A 15,104-nucleotide genomic window follows, 5' to 3' on the forward strand; every position below is an offset into this window, starting at 1 on the left:
AAAGTGTTAGTAGTTTTACTTTTTATTATTTGCTAGAGTTGTATTCACATTTAAAATTTCTCCAATGAGTTGGCCTATTACTATTTATCATAATTCTCTTTAGTACTAAATATTCATGTTATTAAGAAATTACCCAAGTAAGTACTTGGTTTTGAGAAAACAACAACAACAACAAAAAACGATGGCAGGAAGCAGAAATATAGATTACACTTCCATTCTATACTCAGACCACTGGAGAAGAGAATATTATTACTATTTTTTTTACATTATGATCTAGACTAGCTATTTGTTGAGAAACATTTTAAAAACATTTTCCATTGCTATTTCTTTCTATCTTCAGTATTGTACATTGGTATTATTCTGCATTTATCAATTGTGTTCTTTTTATATAGTGTATATAATTATGTGTTGTGGGTCTGTGTTAGTATATTTAATTATTCCCTTAGCATCATGCACTGTTTTCCTGCTACAAAAATGAAGTAGCAAATGTGTTTCTGTGTGTGGTTTTGGGTGGGATGGGCTGTAGTGCAAATTAGAGAAATATATTATACAATTAATAATTTGAAACATATCAAAAATCTGCCTTCAAGTATTTATCAGTTTAAAGTGTTACCAAGAATGCATATGAATTCATGTTGCATCCGTAATCAAAGTCAATAGTGTTGCAGAATCTGGAACTTTGACCACCAGTAATATACAATATTATACAAGAAATCCCGCATCTTATGCCATGAGATTGGTTGTTGTGAAAACACAGGAAGTCTAACAAGAGTGTAGAGGGAAGAGAAAGGGGAAGAAAACAGGTATGATCAGAAAAATGACCAATGTGCATTATATAATTGTATGAAAAGTCATACAAAACCCAGCAATATATAGAATGAATATTTCCCAATTAAAACAGAGATGCAGTAATAAGTATTGGATGGATCTATCTTCAGGCTATGTATATATGGAACATAAGCAAATTTCTTGTTTAGACTCATATTCTGTTCTCAAGATGTCTTATTTCATACAAGTAAATATTCTACAATCTGAAAACAAAATCCAATAGCTGAAACACTTCTGATATTAAGTATTTTGGATAATTGGATACTCAATCTGTGTCTTTTTCTCTGAAACTTTTGCCCATATTTCAGGTAAAAATGTTAAATGTTTAGGAAAATTTTTTTTTTTTTTGCTTTTGTTCAGGTGATGAAAAAGAAAGTTCTCCATAGTCTGGGCTACTCTGTAGCCCAAGATGGTCTTAGATAATGTCATTCATTTTTCAACCTCCAGAGTGGTAGTATTTCAGGCATGAGATACCATAGTTGGTTACTTTTCTGTTTTGCATGCTGTCGAACAGCTTTTTTTTTCTGTTAACAAGCAGTTTTTAACTTTTTTTCTGTGATTTTTTTCCTTGCTTTGATTTTCTCACTCTGTTAAACATTTGCTGTTTTATAAATTGCAGTTACCCTACTCCATACAAATGATTAAGTAAGCCTGAATTCTTTATTTTTTAAATGCAGAAAGTAAGATTAGAGACAGAAGGATAAATCGTAAGGGATATTGGGGTGTATGCAGCATTGCGTGTGTGAATTTGTTAAAGTGAACCCATTACTATCGTGAGCATTGCAAAAGTGCAACCTACTTGAAAAAGGGTATTTAAACTGAGTCACATCTACTTTCATCAATTGGTTTACATACCAATTCCACTGACTGAATTACCTCATCTGTAGTGTGAATAGACTAATGTTTAACCAGGTAGGAAAATGAGATCAGGTTATATACACTTAAGTAGCTGACAATACTCACTGTTTGGTATCTAATCTAACACAATAAATGTTCATTTGTTTTTCTCGTTTGATCATCTGATGTTGAGTAAGTTTGTGTTGTGTTTTACTTACTGACAATTACTACACAAGTTTGATTGGAAAGAGAATTTCCTTTTCTTCCTTGTGGTGTTCACTAGAGCTAATCAGTTACAAAAGAAGGAATTCCTAATGCTCCTGCCAAAATGTAATCAAACCATAGTGAAACCAAACCAAATTATTCAAATCATGTACTCACTGCTCTGAATGCTGCCTCTCCATTCCCCTCAAGTTTAATTCTTCAAATTTCTGTGTGGCATTACTCCTATTTTGCTAATTTTGAATGTTTAAGTACATAGAAGGAAAGTGGAACCCTTTAGTATCCCTGATTTATTTCTGAAGGGACATTTCAGGATCACTGACATATCAAAGAACATATTGTGTGTGTATGCAATAGACCAAACAAGTTTTAGTGACACAACACATGCTTTAATTAACACTCTTAAGAACTGATTCTCTCCCTGTAGCAGCTGAAGTTCTTTGATGCTCACAGTGCCTAGATTCATGATTTGGTCAATAGATGGCAGGCTTAGTAAGTAATCAGCAGGAGGGTCTGGCTCCTGCAAACTTAAGCTGTCCTGCCCTGGCTCTTATAGCTTTAGGGCACTGCTTTCTTCTCCATTCTGCTGCTCGTTGCAGCTCAATCAGCACCATTCTGGAATGAGCCACCAAGCTCTTGTTTCTAAGGCCTAATTCCAAGGCTGTTAGACTCAGTGTTCCAAAACCTTATGAGAACTACCCCCTACTGCAAGGCTGTAGGAGAGCTCATGTCTCCATTCTCACTAAATGCACTATAAAGCATTACTAGTCTATGTTGTCAAGCGGATGTTTAAAATTTTAAAGTAGCTTAGACTTGCTAAATAGAAAGGAGCTTTCAAATGTACCAGTTTTAATACCTATAATATTTAGATTTGTAAATATTTAATGTGTGAAAAGTTCCATGAAATTATATGTTCTGTATGAATTACTTATTCTTAGAGTTTTAGAGAAAATCATTTTTAACATTTCACTCCAAAGCAATTTACTTCTTTTTTAGGGGTGGGTTTATCTCTCATTTCTTTTGACTAGTTTGTAAAACACCTAGTATGTGCATGGGGAAGAACTGGTTAATGTCTTCTTCCTGCACCAGATAACTCATAATCTATTGACTAAGGTTGGAAGCTTTCCATATTTAGTCAAATTATAGTAAATGTCGGAATAGACTTTTTTATTTCAAAAACTGGGAAGCATAGAATATAGCTAATTTATAACTGGAAATCATAAAGAACTCAGAGGTGGTGGTATGAGCATTTGAGTAGTTTCAATAGGGCTTAAAGATGCAAAGAGTCTTTTCGGGTAGGGAACAGCATTAGCAAAGTATGAAAAATTTTTACGAGTGAAATTTAACCTAATTTATTTGAGCAAAGAACTGCCCATGAATTTTGTAGTGCCCAGGGTCAGAAGGGATTCATATGAACAGCAAGCTTTTTTTATGCTAAGTATGGAAACAGAAACAGAAATCAGCAGGCTTGTTGGAGTTAGGCATTTGCTTCATTTGAGCATTCTCTGATTAAAACTTGAGTCTCTGTGACTGGTGGAAATTCAGCTGGTTATTACAAAAACTACATATACTAAATTAGGTTGAACTGGAAGTTTCGAGCCAGCGCCAAGCCTATGGTCTCCTATTAACTGAACAGTGGGGAGAAGAGAAGCCATACTGTGCTGAAAGCACATGCAGCAGCTGCTGGCGTTGGAGTGAGGAGACTTGGTGAGAAGTGCAGAGTGAAGAACATTGTGTTGCTCTTTTCATATGCGTGTGAACATAGCCACTGGCTGTAAGACTTGTCTCTAGGTCTGAACATTTGACCTCCTCGAGAGAATCTGATGAAATACAGAAAGTACAAAATTAGTTTATAAAGACTTTTTGTCAGAATTGGAGAGGAATTCTTAAGCTGTCTCCACTTTGCAATGTTAATAACTAATAGAAAAGTTGAAATAGAAACTAGGAAATGTTTATAACATTCCTTTTCCTAGAGGATAAGTCTTTTGGTGCCAGAGCCATTTTCATTCTTTGCATGTATTTTCAGTAGGAATCCTAATTCCTAACCCCTCTTCCCTATATTAGATACCAAACCATAAAGATTAACCCTAGATTTTTTTTAGTGCATAGGTGATTTATAATTTTTTATAGTGGATATTACTAATTGTGAATAAATATTGCTAGATACAATGATACCCTCAAAGAGTATGAATCTAGTTTTCAAATTCCGTGTTTTCCTGATTATGAGATTTATGTTTTTATAGCCATCATAACGCCGTGATGCAAAATGTAGTTCAACATGTTGTCTATTTTAGTGAAATATAAACATATACATGTCCATATGTGTTTATATGAACAGAGAAGAACAGCTGTAAAAGACCCTGTAGTCTTTTTAAATATACATTATATCTGTAACTATTGCAATTTGCATGTTTTCTACTTACGTTTTAGTCATTAAGATGATATTTTGAGACATAACCATGCAGGCTATAATGATAGTATTATTTTGCCTTTACAATCACAGTAATTATACATAATAATATTATGTAAGAATTAAAGTAATGATAGTTAATATTAACTAAAATTGAAATAATAATAAAATGTGTATCTTATAACTGCTAATTCTAATTAGAATTTCTAGGGTTCTCTAGAGGCTTTAGGAAGAACAAAGATAGTGCATGTTTGGAACTTGTAAGCAATTTCTTTGGTTTTAATGTTGCTTGAGGTAATATAAGAAATAAACATAAGAGGTTAATAAAATTTAGATTCTTCAATAATGTATTTCTACAGTGTAGTTTAGGTTTAATAATAACTGAAAATGAGGTGTTATAAATATTTCAAGTGCAGAAAAAATTCACTTTGCAGTACTTAAAATATCAGACATAGTTTTGAGATTTTGGTAGAACACAGTTTGATGATGAATATAAAATCAGTTTTCTTCTAGAAGATATTTTAAAGTGTGTGTTTCTCAGATTTAACATCAGCTGTCTGACTCTGAAAATATCCAATGTTGCTTGATTGCTTAGCACAGTATTCTATATTAGGTGAAGAAATGAAAAGACAAAAAATGTTAAAATCCAATTTATATCCATTTTTATAATTCAGAAGCTTTTGCGGTTGTCTTAACAATAATGTCAGACTCAGTTTGTTCATGCATTGTACAATAGTGTTAATGTGCCCAGAGGGAAATAGTGTCCCAAAAAATGATTTGTCATCTCAGTGACATATGTTTCTCCGAGTTTCAGAGATGGGAAATCTACATCCAGTCCTGTATGTTGTAGAGGATGCCTTCGCATGTGTCGTTCTATTGTGGAAATACCTAGGCTTATTTCTGGGGTATCCTACCAGAAGTTGTATTCCTAATATCATCTCCTGAGGCTTAGGTTTTACATATGAATTTTAGGAGAACATTTGCAATATTAACATTCAGTCTCTTTTAATAGCTATGTTTAATTCCATTATTTTATTATATATTCTTTCTTTAGTTTTCTGTAAATTGATTTTCATTGTCACCTTACCACATATTATTAGCATGTTATTAACATATTAATAATTTCAATTTAGGATGACATGCTAACTTATTTTTTATACTGACAAAAAATATATCATCAGATTATCCTTTCATTATATAAAAGAGGTAATTAGAAATTTTAGAGAAAGAGATACATAAATAAGCAACCTTAGAGAAATGTTGAGATACACAATCTTCTGCTTTCTAAGCAAGGAAGTTTGAAAATGGCTGTCTTTAGAGGTTATAAGAGCCATTGTCATACGTTTCTAATTAGTAGCATCACTATAGTGACTACCAGTTATATCAGCAATCATTATAGGAATAGCATGACAATGCAATCTGAGATATCTTAAAAACTACAATTTGTTGAACCCATATTTTATTTAGTCTTCATTTCAACTCTAGATAATTTATGATTTTTTATAGGAGTATGTCTCAATTTCATAGGCAGTAAGTGACAAAAATGTGATTTTGAGCCAAGGTTTGTTTTTAATGACTTCCCTATATTGTAGCAATGGGTTTTAATGACTTTTATGCCCTCAGTAATTTGTGTATTTTGTTGCATGGTTTAGCAGAGCTCTTTTTTTCACACAGTTAATGATGTAGTACTGCATATATTGTGTTATCTTGTGAAATGTGTCATTCCTATTACCCAAGCACTAAAGGCAGTTCTCCAGAGCAGGAACCAGAAGATGCAAGGTGTAAATTATTCTCTGAAGAAAATAAAGTTATTTCTTCTCTATGATGAAGGTTTCTTTTTTTTTTTTCCTTTTGTCATTATCTCTGTACAATGTGTCACTGAGAAGACAAAGTGATGATTTGGGGTTCTGCTACTTATTTATTTATTTGTAATTGAAGAAAGTATAGTTTTGTGGCATTTTTGTCTCATAATGGTTTATTAATGTACAGTGGATACGTGTATAAAGTAATGAAATAAATTTTTCGTGAGGAACTTTTGTGGCTCGATTCATAACATCATAGATGTTTTGCACTAATACATTTGCGTTTTGAGATATGACCAGGAGAGGCTGTCTTTGTTTTTTACTTCTAAACATTGTGTGCACTAAGCACAATATCAGGATGTTTTTTTGTTCATTTGTTTTTGCTGTTTTTACAAGACAGGGTTTCACTGTGTAACAGCTCTGGCTGTTGTGGAACTCACTCTGTAGAACAAGCTGGCTCCAAACCCACAGAGATCTGCTTTACCTCTGCCTCCCAAGTACTAGGATCAAAGGTCTGTGACACCACTCCCAGGCTAACGTATTGTTTTGATAACATCTGAAAATAAAAAACAATTCTGTCATTTTGAATCATGATTCTCGCTAAATTTGTTTTATCAAATATAAATTATGTTGCAAATTATGTTTTAACAGCTATATGCAAAGCTTCAAAATATTATGGTTTGTTTCAACTATATATTATGCCAATATCAGACTGTATCTTATATAAAAAGTATGGAGCAATCAGTTTTTGTGTTACTCAAAGTATATTTAAGTTAGATATATTCAACTTTGCTGAAATGTTGAATACTCCTAATACCTTCAGTCAGTCTTTTTGGTGAGTGTAAATTTAATTCTTCCTTTTTTTAATTGATTTTTATTGAGCTCTACATTTTTGTCTGCTCCACTTAATTCTTCCTTTTTAATAGGTTAGTCATAAACATGTGAGCATAGCAGTTTTCTAGTAATCTTAAATATTGCACATTATTATTTTAACATTAATGTCATTACATTAAATACTTTAATGTCTTATAAGGAAAGTGTGGTGTTATTAACCTCAGATGTTGTATGGGAATTAATGGATCTAATACAAAATTGTAACTTTAAAAAACTTCTGTAGAGTTATAGCATACTGATACCTCTCTACTTTACATAGACGTATAGACGTATCATGCTGAAGTTATTTTTATCTTTCTAATTATCATTATTAGGGTACCAATTTGCATATCACAGATTATCCCTGCAATTAACAAATTAGTAAAACCCACCTTTAGTGGTTGGGATGTGACTTTGTGATGAAATGCTTGCTTATCATGCAAGAGATCCTAGATATATCAATAGGACTGAAAAAAAAGAAGAAGAAAACAAATCATCATTTATTTCTCAGAGTATCAGGAATCCTGGCAGTTTTCAGTCAAGTCTTGAGCTGCCAGACAACCCACAAGTGCTATGATTTCTTTCCTTGCTGAGCCTCAGTTCACTTTGCTGCCTCCTTTGTTGTTCTCATTGTGTTCTAATACATAGAACATTTTATTGATTATTTATTGTCTTTGTAAAAATCATAAAATACCATATCATGGACTTTTAGACAGTTTACTTTTCAGCTCTCTGTAGTTATTAGTATAGAAATTGTAATGAGAACTTCTAGCTTTCTTTGAACTTATTTTCATTACTTCTTCATATTGCCTGTGACTTTTCATGTGTCACATTCATTAGAATACAGTCTTCACAATATGATGTCATTATCTTGTGTCCTGCATTATATGCCTAATTCTTTTGGTCAGGCAGAAATATGGCTTTTCACTCTAGTTTTCTTAGACTATATAAGACTGTTAAGTGAATACACAAATGAATTACAGTTATGTTTATATTTAGGTTTATAATACCAAAGCTAATATCAGAAAGTAGCTCACATAATATAAACAATGTGTCTTTATTATTATTACAGACACATGCACACATACATGTACTTATTTATATATTAAAATCCTCATATTCAACCACTAGTAAAAAGGCTATATGTTCATGTATATTTACATGTATATAACTAAATATGTTTCTTTAAAATCCTTTTTACTATTATTCAGAATCATTTTAATTGACTAAACACTGGAAAGCTGCTTAAAACCTTGCTGGTTCCAGTTGTTTTTAATGTTAATTTGCAAGTTAATATTCCCATGAGTTAATATTTTACTTCCTTGTAGACTTTTAATTTTACCTTTTATCTATTTTTTGTATTTGTATGTTTAAAAAATCTCCCCACCTTGCTTTTCTATATTATGTTATTTTTATCTTTTCAAATATGAAAGCTATATTCTAATTTTTGAAAGTGGCTTGCAATTGGGTTTAGCCTACAGAATTCTTTTGACTTTCTACCTTGTCCTTTAATATTTATTTTTATTTTATGTGAATTTGCCTGAATGCATGTCTATGTAATCTTTGTATGCAGAGGCCAAAGGATGGTGTCATTCTCTGGAACTTGAGTTCCAGAAAGTTGTCCTCCAACATGTGGGTTCTGGGAACTAAACCCATGACCTCTGTGAGAGCAGCTAATGCTTTTATTCACAGATTCATCTCTCCAGCTTCAGTTTAGTTCTCACTATGTAGTTCATGCTAGCAAAAAATTACAGTCCTTCTACTGTGACTTCTTTTTATAGTGCTGATATTAGAGAAGCACCGTGGAGCTAATAACATCTTAAAATAGTATGGTTGATCCCATACTAAATATAGAAATCTTTGGTAGTTTGTTGTTCGAATTCAGAGAAATTTCAATTTCTGGTTTTTACTATTTAAAGAACTATGAAATATAATTACAACTCTAATAATATATCACAAGAGTTTTGTGGGAATGAAGATAAATTTTATCATAGGTTTATAAAAAGATTGACAGTTTCTAACTTATATATATGCATACGTAGTATGTGTTGGATTTTATGTGAAGTGTACATAAATTATTTTACTCAGCCTTGTTGTCTGTTTTAGACTATAGACGATATTGATAAAGACCTTTATTTCTTTTCTACTGAACGCAGAAATCAATCTCTGGCAATCTGACCACATAACTTGCATGCTTCATGAGTTTATTATTCCTGCTACACAAACAAAGCTATGGAAATCTGGTGTATGAGTATAGGCTGAGTTCATAGACTCATATTTTACACACTGCTTTCTTTCTCTGCAGTGTAACTATACTTATTAAAGCTCTATTATCAGAAACCTCAACTAGAGATCCCACTATGGCCATATCTTTTCCACATGACATAAGTTGGATCTTATGTTTAATGTTTTTGTCTTTTGAAGTTTCTTCTTGCCTAGGATATATATCTTATGAAAGAAATAATGTTTATATCTTTTCTATTTTTCAATAACTTTTTAAAGTTATTATAACCCCATTTCCCCCATTTCCTTTTTCCAACTCCAATCCTTCCCATCTAGCTACTGTACTATTTTTGAAATTCATGGCCTCTTTTACTTTCCTATAATTGTTGGATGTGTGTGTGTGTGTGTGTGTGTATTTGGATGCATCCTAAATACATAAATAAAACCTGCTCAATATGAATAATGTTGCACGTATGCATGTGTGTTCAGGGCTGACCATTTGATATTGCATAACCTACTGTGAGGCTCTTCCGTGGCAGAGATCATTATTTTCCCAAGTTGTCTGGAGTTCTTTTTCTAGAGTTGAGTCTCCATGAGCTTAAACCCAGTAAATATACTCATAAAGAGATTTCGCGGACTGAACCAATTCATCTACTAAATACTTTATAGTGTGTTGAAACATTCTTTTTGTGTTACAAAAAGAATGGTAAAGTATTTAAGTTACTATCTACCCTTGGTTAAATTCTCCATGCAAATGTGATCTGCTTTGTCTTCTTATGGGAAATGTTAATACTGTTATGATTTCTCTCTGCATACCAGCATCATTTCCTCATTCTCTTTGCCATCCATTGACATGAGTTTAAGGGTGGTAATTTTTAATTTAAATTACTTGTATAGTAGCCAAAGCAAAATATCTGATGCATTCAAATGACAAATGTAACTATTGTGAATTATCATTATCTCCTCTACTAGATTGACTTATTGAGATTTGTCTGTGTCTGGCTTCATATGATAAGAAGAGACTGATAAGGTTTTTCTTACAATGAGTGAGAAACGTGTTGCTTCTTAGCATGTGCTTGCTTTTAATAGGAGACAATAAAAGTAAGTCCTCTATAACATGTGATACCATTAGGATATTTCTAATTTTCTTCTAAAAGAAGAGCTGGTGTGATTAGGTAGCTTTGGTTGCGTTAAGAACATTAATGAAAATGTTATCAGTTCTCTCCTCAGTCTTCTTTTTGCTCCTGCAGTGTCAGATGACAGGCCTGCTAATTATTGGCATTTTCATTCTGTTGCACATGCTCCTTTTTCTTCAATGCTGATAATTTAAGTGTTTTAATAATTGATTATATTATCAAATGTTAATATAGCTACATGATAAATGAGAATATGGCTCTAAAACCTTTGTGTTACAGCTTTTAGAGATTCATTTTACTTATAACTGAACTTGACAGTTTCTTAATCCATTTCAGGACATTGCTTAAAACAAACAATTATAAAATTATTGAACTTCTTTAGATTAGATGCAGGGTTTTCAGGTACATGGTAGCTATATTGTAGTATTTCAGACAAGTTAACCTTTAACTCTGGGATTCCTCAGGATTTTTATTTATTTTTTTACTTTCTCTTAAGAAGACTTCTAACCATATTATTTTTCATGTTTGCTTATAAATATAACCCATGAAAACTGTGGGATTTTAGTAGTATTTTCAGCTACAAAGTCATACCAACTCTTACTAGATAACCAAACTATCCCTGTAATCGATATCCCATGTAATAGGTTTTGATTCTATTAATAATAATTTTTGAAGCTGATCAGTTCATCTGTCTGTGGTCAATGCTTCCATGTCCTGTAAAATTGATGATGAGAACTGGCTGATACAGACTTTGTGTCCATATTTCAGAACAAAGCTTTGATTTTATGATCTTGGCGATATTAAACAATAGGCAACAAGTAGATGGAAAAGGTAACTAAATCTGTTACTTTGAGTAGTCAATTCTATACTGGATACCAACTTGATAATGTTGGTTTTCTATAAGAGCATTGTCTGAAAACAGTTTATTTCTATACTGCTCTTAAGTTCAGTGTTTTCATTTTTTTTAAACAGTCCCACGAATCCCATGCTAGCCTGGAACTTAATATTTAGCCAAGGATGACTTTGAATTTTTGATTCTTCTCTTTCCAGATTACTGGAATAGGCTTGAGTACAGAGATTATAGGTATGCTCTACCACACCTAGATTATGAAAAGTTAGAGTTTGAGGCCAAGGCTTCCCATTCCTGAAGCAGGCACTCTATCATGTGCCCAATCTCATAATATGTATTTTAAATTGATTTTTAATATGACGTTTTCACAAAGTATAACAGCATATATGTGTGCTATATATCTGTATATATGTATTTATTATCAACAGTATTAAAATACTATTGTCAGTTTCCATGTTGAGTATATTATAAACTTATGTTTATATATTGCATCCTGTTTATTTTAGAATAAGTATTTGTAAATTAGTTTAATTAATTATCTGGACTCTCCTTAATAAGCAGTAATCTAAAGTTTTTCCTGATCTGTATGATTTTATAACTTGCTATACATGGGTTCCCTTTTTATTTAGTATTGTTATGATGTAGGTAGATGCTCTTTTTTAATAAAATGAACTAAGTTTATTTCACTTTGGATCTGAAGGGAAAGTCAATTGTCTAATTCTACTTATATTTTGTTATATCTAGCATATACCTTTTTTATAATCTCCTAGACTGTGGCAAAAAAAAACATTTTTTCTAAAATAATTTAAAATTTGCCAGCAGGAGGAGAAAAGAGAAAATTGTTTCATAGGTCGATTTTCAGACAACAGTTTTCTTCCATATCACGTATTATATGAAATTTGATGTTTGCTACTGAATTACTTCATGGCAAAATGAATTACCATGGATTTGTTCTATTTGGGGTCTTATTTTAAATGCATTACAATATTTTTAGATTGTCTTAATTTCACCTCATCATTATTTGTAACTTGATTCAAGAGTTATATATTTTGTACAATTACAGCACCTCCAGATTGATATCACTAAAATTATAATAAGTATATTTAAATTATTTCACGGTATTCTAATACATTCACTCTAGTGTCTAAGCAGTACATTGCCTGTCAATAGAGTAATTCATATTCTATATACACTATGCATTTGCTATCAAGAAATATGAAATAAAAATGCATCTGTTATCTAAGGATAGAATTATAGCATAGTCAGGGTTTGTTTGATTCATAGGCTATTTTTATATCATATTTGAATTTGTTGCATGTATTCACTCAATTAAACCTCATATGAAGATATATTTAATATAATTTTATTATCTCTATAATATCACAAATAGAAACCACTAGAAAGCAACCCAACTGAATTTGAACTTGGTGACTTTAATTGGCAGACTGCCAGCCTGCAGTATATTCACATTGTGTCCTGAAACCTGCAATTGTTAATATAGGTTCCTTTTTATGGATATGAAGCTGATATTGCAGACACCATTGTCCAGGCCATTTACCTGAGACAAATCTTGTCATGTCTACAGTATATTTGATAACCAGAATTGGTGTGAGAAAGGAAAGGAATTGCCATGGATTTGTTATAAACTCTAAGAAGACATATCCAGATCATCCACATTTTTGTATCTCTGAGTTACTTTTCATTCCGAACAGTATTATTTATTCTTGGAATCTACGTATGCTTCTTCTTGAATCAGATATTGAAAGTGGCATTTCAATCTTGGAAGAAGATGAAAAACTTAAGATGGGTTGTTTTTGTTTTAACCCTTACAATTGAATACACGTACCAAAAGGCCTTTATTGAAACTACTTTGTGGGAAGTATTCCAAGATTCCTATATATGTAAAGATGTTTTCCAAGTTTCCTTTATAGTTGTCAGAGGCTTAACATTCTGAATGAGTATTACTCTTTTTTTTGTTGTGAATGTATATAATTTCTTTCTACTATTCATCTTTAATAAAAGGAGAGGCTATGAGATTAGACTCTTTCAGTAATGCTTTTAAATTTTACTATATTCTTCTAGCTCCCAGGACTGCTAGAAATACTGCAGCCTTACTACCGTATATATATATATATATATATATATATATATATTTCTTATACCTTGCATGAGGTGATTGTTGACAGTTGCAAGCATTCCAGAATGTCATTTTGAATGAAAGTAATCAATATACCACCTGTCCAAATTCTTTCTTATACTAAGTCAAACTGATTAAATATTTGAAAAAAAGTATAAAACGTTTAAATGTTTTAGAAAGCTGAATTTTACAACACATTGCTGAGTTATTAACATGAAGTTTTGTTATGTTTTCATTTCCTGTATGAAAAACTACTGATCAATTATACATTTCTTCAATTTAAGACCAACAGTATTTTCTTCAATGAATTGAAATATATATGCCAGATTCTCCAATTTCCTACATATCTGATGTGTTAGGGTCTAATTCTGGCATTTATTTGAAGTATTTTAAATGTGAATTTGAAGGGGAACACATCAGATGAAGGGGAACACACCAGATGAATGGGAACACGAATCAAATAATCTCACACTAGTTCTGAATAGAGTTTAATAATGTTTTTTTTTATTATTTAAGGGGGAGACTCACAAATTACAACAGGGAACAGGCATGGGATCCAACATCTAGGTATGAGAAGTTGGAGAGAGGGAGAGAGAGAGAGAGAGAGAGAGAGAGAGAGAGAGAGAGAGAGAGAGCAAGCAGTGGGCTTGCACCTTTTGGTACCCAAAACTACGCCCAATCCAGGCCAACTTCTCTAAGGCCATTGACTGAAGGAGGTTCCCAATCATGAATTATTGATAATAAGGATATAATAATAGACTTTGATAAAGTGCTATTAATAATGTGTGTTTACATGTGTTTATAGATTCTCCTTATATTAATTTAGCATTGTAGTAGTTATCAGGACTTAGGTTTCTTTGATATATGCTTAATATGTTTTATCCTGAGTATTGCCACTGAGGAAGTACACATTAAAACTAAATAGTTTGCCACGTAGAGTTACTAGGACATTTGATTTTATATTATGGTTATTTATACAATATATGAGTTTTATTTATATTATTGAAATTATCATTGGGATCTTTAGAAGATCATTGGTTTTTGTTGTTGTTGTTGTTGTTGTTTTTGCCCTGTTTCATGCAACTTCATAGAACAGATTTGCTCTTAAGTACATCTCTTTTGAAATCTGTGATAATACTCAACTTTTTCCTTAAAGTACTGACATTGGTGACTACAGCATGTATAGTATTTGTTCTTGTCAGGCAAGATAGACAATATTGTGGTAAAATAACAACTTTTAATAAGTATACCAGCTGAAACAGAAATATACTATTTTATAGTATATATTATTTTACCCACATAACCATGTCTGGAGTTTATGGAAAATACATTTCTGAATATGCATTCAATATTAAATTCCATTAGTGAATAATGATTGAAAATTTTTAGAAATTAAGTTTTATTCTAAGATCAAGTAATTTTGTAAATCTTGCAGGTAATATCATATGCTTCATTTCAAAGTGGTCTTTATGGCAGTTTTACAAAATATTAATATCTCTCTGTTTATCTTCATCAGATAAGGACACTTGTATAATCAAAGTAATGGAAACATTGCTATTTCATAAATCTTGGGTTATCGGGTAGTAGGGTATTAGGAGCGTTATTTCTGTGTACAGTTTTGAAAAGCCAATTATAGCCTACATAGATTCTAATTTATAATAAAAATGCGATTATTGCATTATTCTAACAAGTCTTCCAAGCTACCACTGAGACTATTCTTTTTTGTTTTTTTGCTCATTCAACAAATGTATGTATGTATGTATATATATATGTGTGTGTGTGTATA

General features: G+C 31.7%; 1 protein-coding gene across 6 annotated transcripts in view; it reads left to right on the plus strand.

Annotated features, from left to right (window-relative positions):
• Diaph2 (diaphanous related formin 2) overlaps positions 1-15,104 on the plus strand; it is a 773,854-nt gene that overhangs the window by 236,124 nt on the left and 522,626 nt on the right. The window lies entirely within an intron of this gene.

This window comes from Alexandromys fortis, unplaced genomic scaffold, assembly GCF_014885135.2.
Source record: "Alexandromys fortis isolate MF-2015 unplaced genomic scaffold, M_Fortis_MF-2015_v1.1 scaffold_180, whole genome shotgun sequence".
Lineage (NCBI taxonomy): Eukaryota > Metazoa > Chordata > Mammalia > Rodentia > Cricetidae > Alexandromys > Alexandromys fortis.